Here is a 22,797-nt window from a genome sequence, read left to right as displayed (position 1 = left end):
CCAAATCTAGTGCTTCCTAGCTTGGGGAGTGCTCTTATCCATCCTTTTGAATTACTGCAATTCACTTGTGCAGGCCTAAAAGCTTGCGCACATCAGATAGGCTCTCTTGCTCTCCTGGATTTTTCTTCAGTGAACTACTGACCGTTCAACTAACTTTTTCTAAGAAGATTGCTTCAGAACTAGAATGGTCTAATTGACTGTCCAGTCTCCCGAAAGGCATCTCTTCTGAACTCTACTGGCTTTGGCAGTGTTTGTTCCCTTACAGGTTTTAATTGTTTGACACTATTATTGCTGGGATAAAAGATTTTTCCCTCCTAACTCAATATTGTATAGTGAACCATAAATACTACTAATGACCTTAACTGATGTCACTGTCTGCTGGAAATGCTTTAGTACCAAAAATAATTCTCACCTGCATTATTACTGCTTCAATAACTTGATTCTGAAATTCTACTTGATGTTACTATTAGTTGCTGCATAACCTAATGATTCTTTTACTTTGTGTATATATAAATACATACTTTTAATATAACATTTAAGGGTGTACGTGTTTACTGGAATACTTGTGATTACTGATCTCATTGTACTGCTCCACAGCTCACTGTACACATTCTAGGATAAGTCTGGCTGCTCAGCCCACTCTACCAACTTGTGTAGTACAGACCTATGTTAAGAGTTGGGTCACTAATACAAAGCAGATAAGTCTTGTAAGATCCAAACCAGTTGGACTCTACAATATTGTACCTAATAGGAAGCAGAGACACTGCCCATCATAGGTTCTCCCAGTTAGGTCCCAATATGCATGACCCCCAAATGCCTAAACGTCTGCCACGTCCTGAAGCCTCTAGCTATAGCTCGTTTAAGGATGATCATGCTCACCACGTTGTACCATAATTCCATCCTTCGACCTCTTATAACTGGCAGCTAACCAGATTCTTAGCTCTCCCTGTTTTTGTTAATGGGGAAAGGTCACCGTTTTGATACTGTATCAGGTAAGAATGGTTCTGGTCCTGCCCTCTATTGAGGAACCAAGCCCAGGAACCACAGAAACGTGCTCGTCACTCGCTATCACATCCCAGGTGAGCCACCATCAATTGAATGGGGAATTCCAAAGTCAATTTGAAGTCGATCCACAGTAAAAAAATAAATACAAATTACACATTTTGTAGGGGATGTGGACGGGAAGACCCTGACTCATACCAAGATGATAAAAAATAGGCTTGAGCTGCCTAATAATATTGTTGAGAGTTGGGAGTGCCAGACCACCTTTTGCGTACGGTGGAGACAGTGTTCCACTTTACTCTAGGTTGTTTTCCCGGCCCAGAGAAACTCCAACAGGACTCTGCAAAGTCATGTGAAGAAAGATTACAGGAGATAGATATGGCTATGGAAATTTTCATCCTAAACATTTGCCACAAAAACGCAATCAGTGATAAGTCGTCTATATAGATAGTGACCATTTTCCTATTCTAGTTAGCCTTTATCTGGTTCTTTACTAATTCAAATGATCTGTTATTTCAACAAAATAATTTACTTTTAAGAAAATATGTGAATGTCTTCAAGCGAGATGAATTGTATGATAACATGTTTTGTATGATATGAATTTTTGAATAATATGTTTTGTATGATATGAATTTTTGAAAGTTTGATTCTGTCAGACAACCAAAATAAATTTTTTTTAAAAAGATATGGATATTCAAGAATAAATAGAGGAACGTCAGCAAAAGGACAATTGTATTACTGCTGTCCGGCCTATCAGGGAGGGTGGTAGACAGTGCTACCTCTGTACCTGCTCCCAGCCTTGCCATAATTGTTTAGGAAGAGCACATTCAGATTTCATGAGAGTTCCATTCCCAGACACATGGCATTATCCAACTCCCATTTAAACCCAAATTCATTGACAACGGTCATCGCGCTAGGGGTTAGGGGCGAAATAACAGATTAACTGTGATTCATTTGAAAATCCAGACAGTTCTCCAATAATCAGGGTTTGATATGCCAATGCAATATGAACTGTGGCGTTTTATGAAAATAGGCACATTAAAAGCTGCAATTGTGACTGAAACCAACTTCAAATGGAGCCGGCACTGAATTCTGAAATATGGGAATCCTTTCAACTCACAAAGACCCCAGCATACAGGATGGGAGGACAGAAAATGCCCTTTCCCAAGCTAATAAACTCTTTGAAGCCTGGGCACTTCCGATAAGGATCATCCTACAAACAGGAGAAGCAAACCAGCATGTGCTATAAAGTTAAGCGTTGAGTTGTATTACTTGCACAGTGTGTATGTTAGGGGTGAACATTTAAAAACAATTAGTTAAACTTAGATGAATCCGCGGTCCTGATCAGTTCAAATCTAGTAACACCATTTTACAGGCCTTCCTGAATGAAAGAATTTAACACTTGACAGGACTACAGGTCTGGAAACCTCTAAAGAGTAGACAGAATGAACACCATAAAACCAAAAATATTTAAATTACAAAGGCTCTCATCAGCCAGGTCCTGAGCCATAAATACCATCTGAGCCAGGCCTGGGTCAACAAGAGCAGATTTTCAGCCGTGACTCAACCGAAAATAATTACTATGGTACTAGTCTTTGTATCTACGCAGAAGAACTGCAATTTCAATGCCATGTTTTGGTATAAAGAAAAATGCCTTTTGAAATGTACATTGAATTGTTTATATCACTTGTATCTTTGTAACCAAACTTCTTAGAGAACTCAATTAGGTGTTGAAACATTCAGCTGAAAATCATATATTAGAGGGACCAACCCTATTTTTTAAAGGTAGTTTCAGTATGCAAATTAGACAAATATTATTTTGTCACAAAGTAATGGCTCATGCTAGTGTGTCATATTTCATAATGTCCCCAGCGATGAGCATGTCGCTTTGAGATAAGAACATTATTTGAATTTAAAGGTAGAAGGGAGTTAAATTGAAAAATCTATAACTCAGTAATTATTTGTGCTATTACGATGAGAATTGCATCAATGTATTCATGCCGGAGAGAAGAATCTGGTGAGCAAATTAGTAAAGTGGTAATATGTGTGGAATTCAATGTATAAGAAGTTGGTAATATGTCATGCAAGAAATCCCTGAGATGACATCACATTAAATGGGAGGAAAACGGTAATGTTATGTTAAATGAGCTTATAAGGTGCAACATTTGCTCAAATGCATCTTGGCGCTAAACCAGCAGAACGAAGCAATGGTTAGTACCAAGGTTTATTGAAAAGAAAAGTTTTCAGGGATTGTCGAAAAGATAGATGGTCCACAGTGGCATGAAGAGAAAGAGGAAGCGAATTCCATAGTTTGGCTGCCGCTACAGAGAAAGCCTGTCCACCAGTACGTGCCAGCCTCATGCAGGGGACTTCAATGGTGTAAGAAACTTGTGAGTGAAGGGGGCGATTGGGCACATAAGGGAAACAGTTTGACTGAAGGTACTCAGCCCCTGAACCATAAAAGGCCCAGTGCCCTATGAACAAAGATTAAAACTGCACCCTGTAAATAACAGGAAGCCAGTGCAGCCAATTTAGAAACAGGGAGATATGCAAGGACAGAGTCACTGTTTTAGCAGCAGCGTTCTGCAAAACTTGAAGACGACACAGCAAAAAAAAGGATGTGTCAGGAAAAGAGAGTTGCAATAATCTGCCACACTCAATAGCAGGGAGGCAACAACAGGGTTATGGAACTGAGCAGGAATAAAAGCCAGCACCTTACGCAATCCCCTCATTTGGAAGTAGCCAGATTGATAGACTCAGGCAACTTGGGCTTCCCACGAGAGAAACACTACTAATTCCTTCACTAAAGGTCCGGTGCAAGAAAAGGACCAAGAGAAGAAGGCCAGAAAGTAGGCGTCCACAAAGCAGTAGCAGAAGGGGGACCAACCACCAGAACCTCAGTCTTGTCCCCATTCAATTTCAGCCAGTTATCGCCTATCCAACATCCCATGGCCTCAAGGCAGTTCCTCAGCTGATACTCAGGATTGGGGTGAGACAAATAAAGCTGCATGGTGATCTGAGTATTATCCATGTAGGATTAACATCAGAGGCTGTGGTAGTGGATCAGCTACACCAACGGCTGTATGTATACATTGTGGGTGTAGAAGTTACTCCCATTGGACTGCCTCCTTCATTAATATGCCCAATGACTGCAGAGGTGTATGTCTACTGTGATGTCACTTTTGGAACACTGTCCAATCACTTACATTGACTAATTAGATTGGGGAAACTATGCTCACGTCAAACAGGTAGAGTTAGTGTTCTATATAATTTTCAACACACACTCACTCAGGGAGAGACACTGACAGACTCACTCGCTCGCTCACAGACCGAAGGAGATAAAGAAGAGTTGATAACAGGAAGGCAAAGGAATAGCTTTATCACCTTTTGGATTATTTCCAGCACCCTGAAAGTGAGGCCTAGCAGGAGTTAAAGGCCCAGACCTTCTTCAGTGGAACAGACAGTAGACAGGCAGTGGAGGAAAGCTCATCCCATCTTGCTGACTCACGCCCACCTGTTCCTAGAAGGGGAGAATTGAACAAGTCCTTAAGAGGGTGCCCACCTGTCTGTGATAAAGCCAAATTAAATTCATGTGAGAGTATGATCTAAAGGGAGGAAGTAATCCTGATGGGAGGGATCCTAAAGAGGGAATAAGATTAAATCCTGGCCCTGCTCTTTGTTAGTACTGAATTGTGGTAATATATACATTGATTGTACCTCCCGAGACATTAGGGTACATTTTAGAAGTGTACGTACTTCTGGAAAATATATATATATTGAAAGATTAGGTCCCATGCTGTGTATACAGAGAGATTCACCTGACCCTTTTCTCTGCCGATGACATCTAACAAAGAAGAACTATTAATGGGGGTCGGAAAGGTCATCCAGCTGAGTGCATACCTAGAAAAAAATATAATTGAAGTAATTCCTGGGTGTATCATCAAGCAGAATATTGTTAGTAATGCAGGGTTGCTTGAGACAAAAGCGAGAGGGTGATTATTCGCCGTCCATTTCTTTCCGCTGTTCAAGATGGCCATTGAAAGGGAGAAGAACAAGTTACTTCTTACCTGGTAACGTTCTTTCGACGGGATGTTCCTCCGATGTATTCCTTATCTTTGATAATACGTTTCCAGCTTGCTGACCTTGGAAATTTTTTCTGTAGAGGGCACTGCGCGTCGACGTCCGCCGAGTCGATGTCCCTCGACGGACACCGTATCGGCGCTGACGTCACCATGCCCATAAATAGCCATGCGCTGCGTCCTTTGCCCAGTTCCGTTTTGTAGCATAAGAAAAGTAATGCCTGAATTGGTTAGTGACCTTGAAGGAGAGTAAGCTGCAACCACAAGGGAAGTTATCACTGCGGGGATGGATGGGAGGGGCGATAAGGAATACGTCAGAGGAACATCCCGTCGAAAGAACGTTACCAGGTAAGAAGTAACTTGTTCTTCGAAGGGATTGTGTCCTCCGACGTATTCCTTATCTTTGATAGACTCCCATAGCAGTGGCATGTAATTGGAGGTGGGAGTGATAGTGTTAAGTATCCCTTTAAGGATGGACCGAATGTAATACGGTCTTGCCAAATCTGGTCTCTTGAGCAGTGGAGGAATCCAGATTTTAAAATTTTGTGAATGTATGTGCGGACGACCATGTGGCAGCCGCACATATGTCCCGGACCGGTACCCCTCTCTGGAGAGCCGAAGAGGCTGCGATACCCCTGGTTGAATGAGCCCTGAGATTATGGGGTGGCTCTTTCCCTGCTAGTCTATAACATTCCAGGATGGCCAAAATAATCCACCTGGAGATGGTTTGTTTTGTTATGGGTAGTCCCAACTTGTGACCTTAGTATCCTACAAACAGTTGGTCTGCTTGCCTGATCCTAGCCATTCTGCTGATGTAAAAGCTGAGAGCTTGCCTAGGGTCCAGCCTATGTAGCCTTTCCTCCTCTTTCCCCGGATGGGGAGGAGGGTAGAATGAAGGCAAGGTAATTTTCTGAGTAATATGAAATTCAGAAACCACCTTTGGGAGGAAATTAGGCTTCACCTGTAGGACAACTTTGTCCTTGTGGAAGATTGTATGTGGGGGTTTACAGGAGAGAGCCTGTAGCTCACTCACCCTCCTATCAGATGTTAGTGCTACCAATAGGACAGTTTTAAGCATGAGAAATCTCAGCGCGCAAGAGTGAAGTGGTTAGAATGGAGTGCCCATTAAGAAGTTTAAGACTAAATTTAAGTCACATAAGGGAACCTGGAATGGTTTTGGAGGGTAAACATTAGTTAGACCCTTGAGAAATTGTACCACTAGAGGAATTTTGAAATACGATGGTTCCTCCGCAGTGCGCTTGAAGATAGAAAGCGCTGCGAGATAGCCTTTTACAGTGCCAACTTGAAGGCCTGAGTTTGCCAAGTAGAGTAGAAACGATAACACCGTTGGTGTACCACATGAAAAAGGGTCGATATTTTCTTCCCTACACCAGCTGCAAAACTTGTTCCAACGGCAGCGGTATAAAGATTTTGTTGCTGGTCTTCTGGCCGAAAGCAACACCCCCATGACGTCATCAGGGAGATCCCAATCCTTGTACCTCAACCTTTCAGAAGCCAAGCGTGAAGGTTGAGGGTTCTGGTGTCTGGATGGAGAACCTGACCTCCCTTCTGCGAGAGAAGATTCTCTTTGAGTGGAAGACGGATTGGAGGACAGATGGACATATCTATAAGGTCCGGGTACCACGTTCTCCTGGCCCAATCCGGGGCAATTAGGATCATGGTTTTCCGGAATCTGCTCAACCTCCTGATCATTTGAGGAATAACAGGGACTGGTGGGAACGCATAAAGGAGTGGAAACTCCCAGTCCACTACGAACGCATCTCCCAGAGCTCCTCTCGGGGGAAATTCCCTTGAACAGAACAGATTGCACTTCCTGTTGGTGCTTGTGGCGAACAGATCCACCTGAGGGGTTCCCCAAAGGGCGAAGATCTCTTGAAGGACTTCCTGAGCTAGCTCCCACTCCTGGGAGATTGTGCTCTGCCTGCTCAGAGCGTCCGTTGTCAAGTTCTTCTCTCCGGCTAGGTGGACTGCCGATAGAGAGATTCCTTCCCGAATTGCCCAAAACCAGAGCTGCATTGCCTCTCTGCACAGTGGCAGTGATCCTACGCCTCCTCTTTTGTTGAGGTAGTGCATGGCCACTGTGTTGTCCGTCATTATCAGGACATTTCTCCCCTGTACTGATGGCAGGAAAGATTTCAGCGCTAGTCTGATCGCTCTCAGCTCTAATAGGTTGATGTGTAGTCTGGACTCCGATGGAGACCAACGACCGTTGATGGTCAAGTCGTTGGCATGGGCTCCCCACCCCGTGAGCGAGGCGTCTGTGACTACTGTTATCTCCGGCCATGGTTGCCAAAACAGTTCTTCTTTCAAGATGTTCTCTGGATAGGCCCACCATTGAAGGTCGTGGGCTACCTTGTCCGGAATCCGGAGGAGATCTGTCATTCTCCCTGAGAATTGTGACCACTGACTTCTCAATGCCCACTGAAGAGATCTCATTCTCAGGCGAGCCTCTGGCACGAGGAAGATGCAGGATGCCATGAGGCCTAGCAAACTCAAAAAGTCGAAGGCTGGGAGACGTTGGGCATTTTGAAACTTGGTGACCATCTGTAGAATATCTTGAGCCCTCACCTCTGGTGGCGAGGCTTTTCCCAGGGAAGTGTCCAGGACCGCTCCAATGAACTGGAGTCTCTGTGATGGTATCATCGGGGACTTCTTTAAATTGAGGGAGAAGCCCAGTCTGTGAAGGAAGTGGCAGACATAATCTAGCTGGATCTGGGCCTGTTCCGAAGATACGGCCCTGATCAGCCAATCGTCCAGGTAGGGGTAGACGTGGATCCCTTCCCTCCTTAGACTCGCCGCCACTACCGACATCAGCTTGGTGAAGACCCTCGGGAGGAGGTCAGCCCAAATGGCAGAACTCGAAATTGATCATGAGAGTCGCCAATTGCGAACCTCAGGTATTTCCTGTGCTTGAGATGGATTGGCACATGGAAATAAGCATCCTGAAGGTCCAGAGATACCAGCCAGTCCTGGAGCTGGAGGGCCTGAAGGATCTGAGCGAGAGTTACCACCTTGAACTTGTCCTTTCTGAGGAACTTGTTCAATTCTCGTAAGTCCAGGATGGGTCTCATTCCTCCGTCTTTCTTTGGTATGAGAAAGTAGGGGGGAGTACCAGCCCTTGTTCCTGTCCGCTACAGGTACCAGTTCTATGGCACCTTTCTCTAGCAGGTCTATAATTTCCTGCAAGAGGAGAGGATATGGAACTTTTAGAGAGCTGTTCCCCGGTGGATGACTCTGAGGGATGTGTAGAAAGGGTAGGCAGTAACCTTGGGCAACTGTCTCCAATGCCCAAGCATCTGACGTTATAGCCTACCATTCCGCCAGATGGTGAGTTAACCTGCCCCCTACAGGTGTATTGTGTGGGAAGGCCTCAGAGTGGTTTGGGGCGGCTGATGCAGATGCCGAGGGTAAAGAGGCACCTGCTGCTGCCGTCTTAGTACTTTTGACCCGTTCACCTCGGGTTGATCTCCTTTGGCCTCTTTGAGCCGGCTGTCCTCTGCCTTTCCCGAATGCGGAATAATAGCGAAATGACTTTCCTCTCCCAGAGGTTCCTGAGGGGCGAAAAGGAGTTTGGCGGATAGCAGCTCCTAAGGATTTTGCTGCTGCTTTAGAAGTCTGCAACTTTTCCAGACTGTCATCAGCCTTTTTCCCGAATAATGAGGAGCCGTCAAAGGGCATATTCAAAAGTCTGGCATGCCTGCGGATTGTTGTACTTTCCACCATGGCCCTGCTGATACTGTCAGCGGATTCGATGCCAGTTTGAAGTGATTCGCACATGGCATCTTTGCCATCTTTAATAATGTTAAGGAAGGCTTCCTTTTCCTCTCCTTCGGGTATGCAGTCAGCCGCTGATGAAGCACACTCCCACACTGTGTGACTGAACCTGGCGAGCGTACAGGTGGCGTTGATGGACTTCAACACCATACTACAGGCAGAGAAGACTTTCTTTGCCATAGAGTCGTACCTCTTGTCATCCCTATCCTGAGGGACAGTAGGGTATGCGGTCCTACTGCTGGATGAGGTTGCCGCTTGAACCACCAGGCTCTCTGGGGTCGGGTGTTTTGACAGGTATTCAGGGTCAGCAGACACTACCCTATACTTGGTTGACAATCTCTTATTGACAGCAGGGATAACTTCGGGAGTTTCCCAATTAGATGCAATTTTTCTTTGTAAGGCTGCATGGAAGGGGACCACTGGGTCCTCCTGTGGGCCTTTGTCCAATATATCTGTAAGGTCATCCTGTTGGAAAACAGGTGAAGGCGCAGACCAACCCATAAACTCAATTATTCTTGCCATCAGGGTTCTATATGGTGTTTCGGCATGTTCCCCTGGGTCTGGCTTAACAAATTCCACTTCTGGGGAAGTGTCCAGCCCACTTGCCTCATGTAGTGACTACTGTAGTTCCTTCAGGCTTCTTTCCTCAGAGGTGAAATCCTCTGCAGTAGGCAGTGTGGTCTGTAATCCGAATGTTTCCTGGTCAGAATCTTCCCCTTCTTCATAAATTGAAGAAAGTCCAGGGTATTCTGACCTTTGAAATGGAGTAAAACCCATTTCTAAGGCAGAAGGAGCCAAACTCGTCGTTATTGGATGAGAAAACGTCAATGTCGTCGACGCCGATGTAACAGGCTTCGAAGGCGCCGAAAACGGCGTCGAAAAAACTGGAAGGGGTCTCGAAGAACTCGAGAGGATCGGGATCCTACTCGAGGGCATCGACGACAGTCTCGGCGTCGTGCCAGAGGCCCTTGAAATCACTGTTGGCTGTGGGGTGGCCTTGGTTCTCTCTTTCATCGGCGTCGATGTCGGCGCCGACAATGGCGTCGAGTCGATCGACCGATGCGTCGAGGAACCCTTCGACAACGGCGTCAATGGCGCCGATCCCTGCGTTGAAGGAATCCTCGACGACGGCGTCGAAGACGGTGCCTTCTTACCCGATGGCTCATGGCGCTCTCGGGTGGAATGTTTCGCTGGGTGCTGCGACTCGCGGCATTTTGATTTTTTGGGTTTCTCACCCGGGGTATCACCCTCAGCTGTCTTTGAGGGGGTCGAGGCCGCGTTCTTGAAGACGCTTAGCATTTTCTTTCTGAATTCCTCCCACTCAGCTTGAGAACTGTGTTTGGTGGGACAGGAGACTCTTTCTGGGGACACAGAAGACGAGGAATGGGACCTTCGACGTCTATTTTTTGAGTGTCTAGATCTCGACGAATAGTGGGAGCTGCTCCGAGATCTAGAATGGGAATGTTTTCGACGGCGAGGAGACGAATGCCTCGACTCAGCCGACAAAACTTTCAAAGAGGTTTTGGCTGACTTACCTCTCTCGAGCTTCCCCTTTCGCTCCTTCAAGGCTTTCGCTGTCATGGACGTGCAGTCCTCACACTCCGAACAATGGTGCTCGGATCCCAAGCACCATAAACAGACCCTGTGTGGATCCGTTATTGACATTTTTTTTACCGCAGTCTCGACATTTCTTGAAGCCGGATTGCGGCGTCGTCGGTTCTGATGAAGAAGCCATCGAGATTGATAAGGAATATTCAAGTCGAGATAGATAGTTAACCTGACTGAACTGAGCAACGACGTTCCGAGGCCCCACGAAGCGCGGAAAAACGGAACTGAGCAACGGACGCAGCGCGTGGCTATTTATGGGCATGGTGACGTCGGCGCCGATACGGTGTCCGTCGAGGGACATCGACTCGGCGGAGGTTGACGCGCAGCGCCCTCTATAGAAAAAAATTCCGAGGCCAGCAAACGTATTATCAAAGATAAGGAATACGTCGGAGGACACAATCCCTTTGAAAGGTGCATTTTACCTGGTAATTGAATAGAAACATCCATCACTTAAGAGAATTACGCCAGCATACTGCTGAACCTATATTTTCTTTTCTACAAGACATTCAAATACCCTAAGGTCCAATTTTGTTTACAATTGAGTTGAAACTCTGACCTGTCTATTGAGTGAAGGGGGGTGTTTCTGTTTGCTGTGAAAGGGAAGTAGAAAGAATTAGATAGGCACGAGCATTTGAATCTGTTTCCATAACTGGAGCAGTGAAAATTGAGGTGTGTGATGTGTTATTTTTATTAGTGTTATTTGAAGTTCATGGAAGTATAAATTGTGTATCTTTAAATTGATTTAATTATTTCTATTTTGTTAATAAATAGACCTTCTGTGCAACCCGGTGTGTTGCTTGTCCCGAAAGAAGAGGGAAGCTATAAGGAATCAATGGTATTAAATTGGAGGTTCCAGAGTCATAAAACAAATGTGTGCGCCTGGTTTGAGGTGGGTAGAAAGCTCCCCTGAATTCGATATTGCCAGAATAAAACATCCTACAGGGCTAAAGAAATGCAGGAAAAAAGACTCATTCTGACCCACCCACACTGCACAAAAAGGAAGAACAGCCGAGCTCTAGAGGTTATTTTGAGGTAGGTTCATGGTGCATTCCAAGATGTCTGGCACATTGGCTATACACAAAGATGTTTGTGTGAGAGCAGAAGCTTTTCTGCGACTGATCAACACAGATCTGTTTGGAAAAGCTAAATCGATATACTGAGACAGTAGTTTCTTAATATGTCCCTATTTGTTACCAGTCAAAAACTGCAATTAACATGTATGGTACCTGATAAAATACAATGTAGCAATAAGGCTAATTTGATCTACGAAACTATTCAGATGGTTTGCAAATTGTTAATAATAACTTAAAAATGGGGCACTTCAATCTAGATTATCTCTTAGCGCTCTTAAGAGGTATTTTGAGTCACACAGAACCTTTGATAACAGATGCAGAAACACCTTTAGCCTCTTTCCAAGATGCCAATTCTTGGTAAATGGTGATTTTGTGAAAAATGTATTCCATTGGTTGATGGGTTTATAATCTACTTAATACCCAAAAAAGAAAATGAGGATCACTACAAAATTATTGCTGTTATTGCTAACTCGACATCATAAATGCAACTGTACTCTGTATTGGGACACAGCAGTAAGAGTCCTCCTCCAGTCTGCATTTCCCTGCTGAAACTGTCATTAGTCCTTCTATGTTAGTGGGTGGTGTCATTGTAGTCCTTCAATTGTGTCACTAACAAATTAGTGCCACTTCTAAGTTGGTGGCCCAACCCAGTTTTTGATTTTGAAAATCAGGTCTCCCTCCTGCAACATAATGTCCTAATACTCACACAAGACTTGCTACCAAACGCAGTTTTTCTGATTCCTTATATGGGATCTCAAAATCTTACGTAAAACACAGATATACCAACAAGATGTTGTTGTTCAGCTATTTTCTAGATTGCTCCCTTGCTCACTGTATCACTTTTCTGTTTACAACTTGTCACATTGTGCCCTGGAGAGCTGCCAACTAAGTTCAAACGACTGTGTTGGAATCTGCATGCAAATTCAATCAGAACAAATCGAAGTTCTAGGGCCCTCATGGTGCTGTATGCAGGTAAATTTGCCTGGGTCTTCCCGAATGAATCTGTGCACTTGGCAAGTGCTTGCTTTAAAGAGATGCAGATAATGCTCTGGCCTCCTGGGGAGTCTTGCAAGTGACACATCTATTGTTGTCTGCCATACAGTGATCTCTGGAAGCTATGATTCTACCCTAAGGAACTGCTTATCAAACTCATTGTCCCAAGTGACCCGCTACTGTTAATGTTGTGTCATGCCATCATATGCCAGATTGTAATCCTTTCTCTTTGGCAATGATCATCTCTTCCAAACAGAAGAAACACATTGACGTAAAAGCACTCCACAATTGTGGCTATTTGTCTTCCATATGGCCCCTTCCCCTGACGTGTTCCTATCTGTGTGCTGAGTGAGAGTGAGGTCACAACCTGGTGACAGCATTATGGAAGGTATCTGACTGGAGTGTTCCACCCATGACCGTGAGAGAGCAGGTGCTTGGGTGGTGGGCATCATTGGGTGCCTGTACATAATTATTCCTATTTGTACTGCTATACTAAAAAAAAGGACTTACCTGTAACCTTGCATGGGCTCCTCAGGCACCCTGCATGCAACAATACCCTTCCAGAGAAGGTGGTTGGAAATGTAACTATGTTTGCATATTTGCCCTTGCACTTAATATGCTCCTCCCCTTTATTGATGACTACTGCATTGAATTCTTGTCCCACTGGAAAAGGACTGGTAAAGCCTAAGGTGGCAGGACATATTGGGGGATGAGGCCTGCCCCTTTGGGCTTTATCACCGGCTTACATGACACTCAATTCAGGTGGGAGGACTAGTTCTATGCCATTTGGCCTGCCCAGTGGACACTTTGCCAGGTGCATGGCTTCCAGCTATGCACCAAGTACCTAATAGAGACCCTAAAAGCGGATGTGCTCAGAGGACTCTGTGCCTGTGGCATAGCCTTTGGTCATGCTTTGGCCAGAAAAAAACACATCCAGGGTGCCTTATATTGTAATTGCTATATCTGAGGGACCTGTAGGTTTCTCAAACCGAGGTCTGGGTCTGCAGAACCTGTACAGGGTATACTCACCCCACTCTGGCTCACAGCAGACAGTCACTCTTAATGTAAGCATTGGGGGATTTCTCAGATTACTGCTTTTTGCAGCTTTAATTTGTTTTACAGCATCAGCTCCAAAAGGACTTTCCAGTCCTTGGAATTCAGATGCCGGTTGCAATAAAGATGTTCAGCCCGTTTCCAAACCATCAAAGTGACTTTCTTTCAAGCAGATTGAGTTTTACTGAAGACAGTGGACCACTCCCCGACCTCGAATTCAAATAAACAGGATCCATTATTGCGGTATGTTGGCTGTGCAAATCGGTCCATGAGTTTACATTGCTTTAACTCGTTTCTGGCAATTTTTGGACACCTTTCTGCATATTTTATAAACTTTGCAGAATAATTCACCAGACCAATTCAAGATCGTGAATTGAAAAAGACACCAGCTGCTTGTACAGATTTGGTGCAAATGCGTACAGCCGTTTTTTTCTGTGAGCGAAATGCAACTTTTGTGACATATCTGTAACGCCCCCTCCACCTGAAAAAATGAACTTGATAAAACTTTCCAAAACAATTTGGCTCCATCTTTATGCAAAGTGTCATGCAGTTTCATTAAACACGCCCAAAGTTACCTTATGAAAAGAGAACCTCCTACGGGGAGTGCAACTTAACCATAAGTGCAGAATCGTTATCACTGACTCCATTATCCAGTTAAAAAGTTAAAAACAAGCCCAAATCATACAATAAAATCACCACTGGAACTTCCGTCAGTTCAGGAGATGTACAAAACGATCTCCATTGGTCCCATATGTCATACAGTGTTTCCAGTAGACATCAGTCATGACTAAACTAATCCTTCTTCAGCGATTTGGTCATAAAAAATATTTCATGGTACGCTGTAGAGCAAGTTTACCACAGGGCATTATTCAAACATGCATTGTGAGTGGGCCTCTCCTCCAAGTGCCCACTGGGATAATGAGCTAACACTTTGTCAAGGAGCACTTCCAAAGGGCTCTTCGAAACAGATTTTTCAAAATTCACAAGGACTGTAATTGAAGGGAACTATCACCAATATAGCAGCTATAAAGAGAATGCATTCTGAACATGTACCAGGCTATGTAACTATGGCATCATTTGTCTTTGTGTCATTTGAATGCATGTAGCATGCACAAGCAGCTCTTCGCTCTGCTTAATTTGATTAAATAACAGATTATTTTTATTTAAATATGCCTTCCATGCATTTCCGTAAAAGGTTCAAAATGTGCTAGAAGTTATATCTTACTGAAAACAAGACACATTATTTATGATTAACATCAGGACCAAGAAATACATGGGTTTAACATTATGCCATAATTATGTAGTGCTGTTTTTTTCTTATGGAATGCTGGCATTTACATGTCTTCTATTAAAGCTAGAATGAAATGGCCCAGTTGCCAAGTATACCCTCATACGGGGCCATACTCATATAATAACCTAATGAAAAGCAAAAGAAAGACAGCTGCATCACGAAAGAAGTCACCTCCAAACCCTTCTGCACTATTAGACATAAATCAACTTAACAAATCAAACAAGAAAAGAAAAGCTGAATCCAACTGTGTTCTATACTCAACAGCTTGTACTAGAAACATTTGACTGCCAGCATCAGAGAGCCAGTGGTGAGTGCTTCTGAGACGCAGCCTGCCAATATCTGCACAGTATGAGTGTGAAGAGGATGGACAGATGGTCAAACAAGGGATACATATAAATCCATTTACAAATCCCATATCTAATTATAATAAAGCTATAAGCCAGTGCTTGCTTCAGCAGCACATATTCTAATATTGGAAAGATACAGAGAAGATTAGCATGGCCCCTGCGCAAGGATGGCACACAAATCCGTGAAGCGTTCCACATAAAAAATAAAATAAAGCTATAAGCCAACACCAACTCACTTTAGTGGAAGAAGCAAAGTGGATGGGGCAGAAAAAGAAGTATGTAGTTGGAGAGGAAAAAAAGGTAGCCTCAATCTCCATTCAATAAAGTTAGGCGACAGGGAAGGCAGCCAATAGTATCCTTGAATGTTCTTCAAAACACCCATTTTATACAAGACGCTGCTAATACTGAATGGAGAAAGTTTCTCTAAACCATCCTCTTGGTTTATCCTTTACCTTCCCCTCATGCACCAGAGGCTATACTTTGCCTAGAGATAGTGAAGTATGTAAATTATGCTATACAAGGGCCCTCACTCACCACTCGTGGTTGTAAGGAGTCCCCATCCAAGTGTGAGGTCATTCCATCAGTATACATTGATGGTACTTGTTTTTCTTCTGAAATGAAGAACAAGTTACTTCTTACCTTGTAACGTTCTTTCGACGGGATGTTCCTCCGACGTATTCCTCATCTTAGATATCTCCTTCCAGCTCTGCTGGCCTCGGAAATTTTTTCTCTAGAGGGCGCTGCGCGTCGACGTCCTCCGAGTCGATGTCCCTCGACAACCGCCGTATCGACGTCATCCTGCCTATAAAGGCCGCGCGCAGCGTCCGTTGCTCCGTTCCGTTTTGTAGCCCACAATAATACTTTCTGGACTAACTAATCACCCTGAAGGAGCGTAAGCTGCAACAACAAGGGAAGTAGAACTGCGGGGATGGATGGGAGGGTCGATGAGGAATACGTCGGAGGAACATCCCGTCGAAAGAACGTTACAAGGTAAGAAGTAACTTGTTCTTCGAAGGGATTGTGTCCTTCGACGTATTCCTCATCTTAGATAGGCTCCCATAGCAGTATTCTATTATCGGAGGAGGGAGTACTGACTTCACGCTGTCTTCTATTGATGAATAGAATGCAGTACAGCCCTTCCAAACCTAGTCTCTTGACTGGAGGAGGAATCCAAATTGTAAAAACGTGTAAAGGTATGGACAGACGACCATGTAGCGGCCGCACATATGTCTTTAACCGGCACGCCTCTTTTGAGGGCCGATGAAGCTGCAATACCTCTGGTCGAATGAGCCCTAAGGTTTTGAGGGGGCTCTTTCCCTGCCAGTTTATAACATTCCAGAATGGCTAGAATGATCCATCTGGAAATGGTCTGCTTAGTTATTGGTAACCCCAGCTTGTGACCTGCGTAACCTACAAACAGCTGGTCTGCCTGTCTTATCCTGGCTAGTCTACTGATGTAAAAACTTAAAGCCCTCCTAGGGTCTAGCCTGTGTAACCTCTCTTCCTCTTTCCCCGGGTGAGGAGGAGGATAGAAAGATGGTAGGGTAATCTTCTGAGTGATATGGAATTCAGAAACCACCTTTGGGAGGAAATTAGGCTTCACTTGCAGGACAACTTTGTCTTTGTAAAATATTGTGTGAGGGGGTTTACAAGAAAGAGCTTGTAATTCGCTCACCCTTCTAGCAGATGTAAGTGCTATTAATAAAACAGTTTTAAGGGTAAGGAATCTTAACGAACAAGAATGGAGAGGTTCGAAAGGTGTACCCATCAGGAAAGTTAGTACTAAGTTTAAATCCCATAGGGGAATTTAGAATGGTCTTGGGGGATAAACATTGGTTAACCCCTTTAGAAACTGTATTACCAAGGGTAATTTGAAATAGGATGGTTCTTCCGCAGTACGCTTAAAGATGGATAGCGCTGCGAGATAGCCCTTAATGGTGCCAACTTGAAGGCCTGAATTTGCCAAATGTAGTAGGAAGGACAAAACCATTGGTGTACCACATGAAAAAGGGTCGATATTCTGTTCTCTACACCAGCTGCAAAATCTGTTCCAACAGCAGCGGTATAAAGACTTTGTTGCTGGCCTCCTTGCCGAAAGCAACACCTCCATAACATCATCAGGGAGGTCCCAATCCTTTTACCTCAGCCTTTCAGAAGCCAAGCGTGAAGGTTGAGGGTTTTGATGTCTGGATGGAGAACCTGACCTCCCTTCTGTGAGAGTAGGTTCTCTCTGAGTGGAAGTCGAATTGGAGGGCAGATGGACAAGTCTAGAAGGTCCGGGTACCACGTTCTCCTGGCCCAATCCGGGGCAATTAGGATCATGGTTCTCCGGAATCTTCTCAACCTCCTGATCATTTGAGGAATGACAGGGACCGGTGGGAACGCTTACAGAAGCGGAAACTCCCAGTCCACTATGAACGCGTCTCCCAGAGCTCCTCTCGGGGGAAATTCCCTTGAGCAGAACAGGTCGCATTTCCTGTTTAGGCTGGTGGCGAACAGATCTACCTGAGGGGTTCCCCAAAGGGCGAAGATCTCTTGAAGGACTTCCTGAGCTAGCTCCCACTCGTGGGAGACTGTGTTCTGCCTGCTCAGAGCGTCCGCTGTCAAGTTCTTCTCTCCGGCTAGGTGAATTGACGATAGAGAGATTCCTTCTTGGATTGCCCAAAACCAGAGCTGCATCGCCTCTCTGCACAGGGGTAGTGATCCTACGCCTCCTCTTTTGTTGAGGTAATGCATGGCCACCGTGTTGTCCGTCATTATCAGGACGTTCTTCCCTTGTACAGCTGGCAGGAACGCCTTCAGCGCAAGTCTGATGGCTCTCAGCTCTAACAGGTTGAAATGTAGTCTGGACTCCGATGGAGACCAACGACCGCTGATGGTGAAGTCGTTGGCGTGGGCTCCCCACCCCGTGAGTGAGGCATCCGTGACTACTGTTATCTCCGGCCAGGGTTGCCAAAACTGTTCTCCTTTCAGAATGTTCTCCTGACAGGCCCACCACTGAAGGTCTCGAGCCACCCTGCCGGGAACCTGAAGAAGATCTGTCATTCTCCCTGAGAATTGTGACCACTGAGTCCTCAGTGCCCACTGGAGGGATCTCATTCTCAGGCGAGCCTCTGGCACTAGGAAAATGCAGGATGCCATGAGGCCTAGCAACCTCAAAAAGTCGAAGGCTGGGAGACATTGGGCATGTTGGAACTTGGTAACCATCTGTAGAATATCTTGAGCCCTCACCTCTGGTGGCGAGGCTTTTCCCAGGGAAGTGTCCAGGATCGCTCCTATGAACTGGAGTCTCTGCGATGGTATCATTTGTGACTTCTTTAAATTGAGGGAGAAGCCCAGTCTGTGAAGGAAGTGGCACACGTGATTTAGCTGGATCTGAGCTTGTTCCGGAGAAACAGCCCTGATCAACCAATCGTCCAGGTAGGGGTAGACGTGAATCCCTTCCCTCCTTAGACTTGCAGCCACTACCGACATTAACTTGGTGAAGACCCTCGGGCGGAGGTCAGCCCAAATGGCAGCACTCGAAATTGATAGTGAGAGTTGCCAATTGCGAACCTCAGGTTTTTCCTGTGTTTGAGATGGATAGGCACATGGAAATAAGCGTCCTGAAGGTCCAGAGATACCAACCAGTCCTGGAACTGAAGGGCCTGGAGGATCTGAGAAAGAGTGACCATCTTGAATTTGTCTTTTCTGAGGAATTTGTTCAATTCTCGCAAGTCCAAGATGGGTCTCAGTCCTCCGTCTTTCTTTGGAATGAGAAAGTAAGGGGAGTACCAGCCCTTGTTCCTCTCCGCTACAGGTACCGGTTCTATGGCACCTTTCTCTAGCAGGTCCCAAATTTCCTGCAAGAGGAGCGGATCTGGAGCTTTCTGAGAGCTGATCCCCGGTGGATGACTCTGAGGTATACGTAGGAAAGGCAGGCAGTAACCTTGGGCAACTGTTTCCAATGCCCAAGCATCTGACGTGATAGCCTGCCATACCGCCAGATGTTGAGTCAACCTGCCTCCTACAGGTGTCCTGTGAGGGAAGTCCTCAGAGTGGTTTTGGGGCGGCTGATGCAGATGCCGATGGTAAAGAGGTACCTGCTGTTGCTGCGGCTTTTGAATATCTACCCCGTCCACCTCGGGTAGTTCTTCTTTGTCCCCTTTGAGCCAGTCGTCCTCTACCTCTTCCGAATGCGGAGTAGAAGCGAAAGGACTTGCCCCTCGCAGAGGTTCCTGTGGGACGAAAAGGAGTCTGACGGATTGCAGCTCCTAGGGATTTTGCTGCTCCTTTTGAAGTTTGCAGTTTCTCTAAACTGTCATCCGCCTTTTTCCCGAACAAAGAAGAGCCATCGAATGGCATGTTCAAGAGCCTGGCTTGCACATCTGGGGCAAAACCAGACTTTCTCAACCAAGCGAATCTCCTGGTTGATGTACTTGCCGCCATTGCTCTGCTGATACTGTCAGCCGAATCAATGCCCGTCTGGAGGGATTCGCACATAGCGTCTTTACCGTCCTGTATAATATTCAGGAACGCATCCCTTTCTTCTCCCTCCGGGATGCAGTCAGCCGCTGTAGAAGCACACTCCCAAAATGTATGGCTGAACCTAGCAAGGGTGCAAGTAGCATTAACAGATTTTAACGCCATGCTACATGCTGAAAAGACTTTCTTTGCCATAGCATCATATTTTTTATCGTCCCTGTCCTGTGGGACGGTAGGATAAGCCGCCTTGACATCGGTAGAGGATGCTGCCTGTACCACCAGACTTTCTGGGGATGGGTGTTTAGACAAAAACTCTGGGTCTGTAGAAGATACCCTGTACTTTGTAGACAGTTTTTTTATTTACTGCTGGTACTACATCTGGGGTTTCCCAGTTTGTCATGATCTTTCTCTGAAGAGCTTTATGAAAAGGCACCACAGGATCCTCCTGTGGGCCTTTGTCAAGAATATCCGTGAGGTCATCTTGTTGGAAAGATTGTGAAGGTGCAGACCACCCCATGAACTCTGTGATCCTGGCCATTAAGACTCTATAGGGGGTTTCAGCATGCTCCCCCGGGTTTGGCTTAGCAAACTCCACCTCAGGGGAAGTGTCTAACCCACTTGCCTCATGTAAGGAATCATGAAGATCCTTTAACCTGCGCTCTTCAGAGGAAAATTCCTCTCTAATTGGGGTTACAGGTCCCTGCAACTCAAATGTGTTTTCCTGTTCAGACAATTCACCCTCTTCCAAAATTGAGGACATAATTCTCAATTGTTCTGAACTCATAAAGGGAGTAAATCCCATTTCCAAGGCAGAGGGTGCCGAACTTGTCATTATCGGCCTCGAAAACGTCGATGTCGTCGACGCCGACGCCGAAGGCTTCGAGCGTGGCGTCGAAAACAAAGGCGGAGGCCTCGAAGACCTCGACAGAATTGGAATTCTACTCGACAATCTCGAAGCCATCAACGTCGAGGACCTGGGGATAGTCACTGGGTGTGTCGTAACCGTGACTTTTCTTGGCGTCGACGCCGGTGTCGAAGCTGGCGTCGAGTCGACAGACCCGTGTGTCGAAGGTCCCTTCGACAACGGCGTCGAAGACTTCGACCTCGACGGAACCCTCGTCGACGGCGTCGACGGAACCTTCGAGGAAGGTTTGGAGGTCATAGTCCTACTCGGGGGTTCGAGACGCTCTCGAGAGGTTTCCTTCGCCGGGTACTGCGACTCGCGGCGTTTTTGACCTTCGGTTCTTTCGACCAGAGCATCGCTCTCGGCAGTCTTCGAGGGGGTTGAGGCCGCTTTCTCGAAGACGCTCATCATATTTTTGCGGAATTCCTCCCATTCAGCCCGGGAACTATGTTTCGTGGGGCAAGGGATTCTTTTTGGCGAAACAGAGGAAGACGGAGAAGGGGATCTTCGACGTCTCCTCTTCGAGTGCTTCGATCTCGAGGAGTGATGAGACCCACTCCGAGACCTGGAGCGCGAATGGTGACGAGGAGACGAATGTCTCGACTTTGTCGACGAAGAAGAAACTTTAAAAGTCTTACTTTACCTTTCTCCAGCTTCCCCCTATGCACCTTCAGGGCCTTAGCTGTCATGGACATACAGTCCTCGCATTCCGAACAATGGTGTTCAGCTCCCAAACACCACAGACAAACCCTGTGAGGGTCAGTCAACGACATCTTTTTCCCACAATCTCGACATTTCTTGAAGCCGGATCGAGGAGTTGTCGGTTCCTACGAGGAAGCCATCGAGTACGGATCGAATGACTCGAGGTAAATAGGATTAATCTAAGAACTGAGCAACGGTATTCCGAGGCACTGAGTAAGCGCGGAAAAACGGAACTGAGCAACGGACGCTGCGCGCTGCTTTTATAGGCAGGATGACGTCGATACGGCGGCTGTCGAGGGACATCGACTCGGAGGACGTCGACGCGCAGCGCCCTCTAGAGAAAATGTTTCCGAGGCCAGCAGAGCTGGAAGGAGATATCTAAGATGAGGAATAGGTCGGAGGACACAATCCCTTCGAAATAAAAAATCTCTAAAGTCCAGGTAGTCAAACAACCTGCTTCATGACCATCAGTCAGCTTTCCGTCCTACCATAGGGACTGAACCTGCTTTGCTGTACATGAGGGTTAAGCTCATGCAGTCTCTTGACAGTGACCCCTCTGCTATGCATATCTTTGGACATATCGGCTGCATTTGATACTGTGAATCACACCATGCTGCTAATCTGGCCGAGAAACCTCTTTGTCATCAATGGGATTTCACTAGACTGACTGACCTTCTTTCATGATGGAGAGCTGCAAGGTAGGTTGGCTCCTTCCTCTCTAAACCTACTATCCTCAGCTGTGGGGTTTTCAAGGTTCTGACCTCTCTCCATGGCTTTACAATAGCTATCGAGGTCCCCTTAATGACCTCACTGCTTTCTTCTCCTCTGCATTCCAAACTTATCTTGATTATACCCAGATTGCTTTCAGGTAGGCGGAGTCTACATCACAACCTGTCTTCATGCAATTTAGCCGCACTCACATCGATGACGTGATGATTTATTACAGTCTGTGCCTCCATACTTCCAAAACGGAGGCTATCTAGATTTCAGCCTCCATCCCTTCTTCTCTGTTTTTCCCTTGGACCACAAGTCTGGGTACATATGCTACAATTATTTATAATAATAATAATATAATAATAAGTATTATTATTTATTTATTGTGATCTACACATGGACAACATGCAATGGTTAGTCACTTCAGGGTGCATAATGGCTTTCCATGGCTTGCTTTTTCCCACTCAAGTCTAACAGATCACTAAGAAATCACGCGTCCACCTCTGCATGCTTAAACACATTCTACTGTTTCTGAATATTACACACTAATTTAAGGTGACCAGGCCCATCAGTGTTTACTTAGGCAGACACTAGTTATTGATTCTGGGGCTGACGGCAACATCGTGCCAGCCCTCAAATCTTTTCACAGGTAACCTGATGATACATGCATCCTTTCCAACACATTGTGCTTCATCCATCGAGCATAGGGTGGGGAGGGAGGATCAGGGCCAGTCTACTTCTAACAAACGCTCACTAAATACTGTCCCACTAG

General features: G+C 45.7%; 1 non-coding gene across 1 annotated transcript; it reads left to right on the top strand.

The window, feature by feature from the left end:
- Positions 1 to 15,336: 15,336 nt before the first annotated feature.
- On the top strand, positions 15,337 to 15,443 carry LOC138568555 (U6 spliceosomal RNA). The gene has a single exon (XR_011302887.1). It is a non-coding gene; the product is annotated as a U6 spliceosomal RNA (small nuclear RNA).
- The last annotated feature ends 7,354 nt before the right edge of the window (positions 15,444 to 22,797 follow it).

The sequence above is a fragment of the Ambystoma mexicanum genome, chromosome 2p, assembly GCF_040938575.1.
Source record: "Ambystoma mexicanum isolate Mex_15411 chromosome 2p, UKY_AmexF1_1, whole genome shotgun sequence".
Lineage (NCBI taxonomy): Eukaryota > Metazoa > Chordata > Amphibia > Caudata > Ambystomatidae > Ambystoma > Ambystoma mexicanum.
This window is presented reverse-complemented; position numbering and strand designations above follow the sequence as displayed.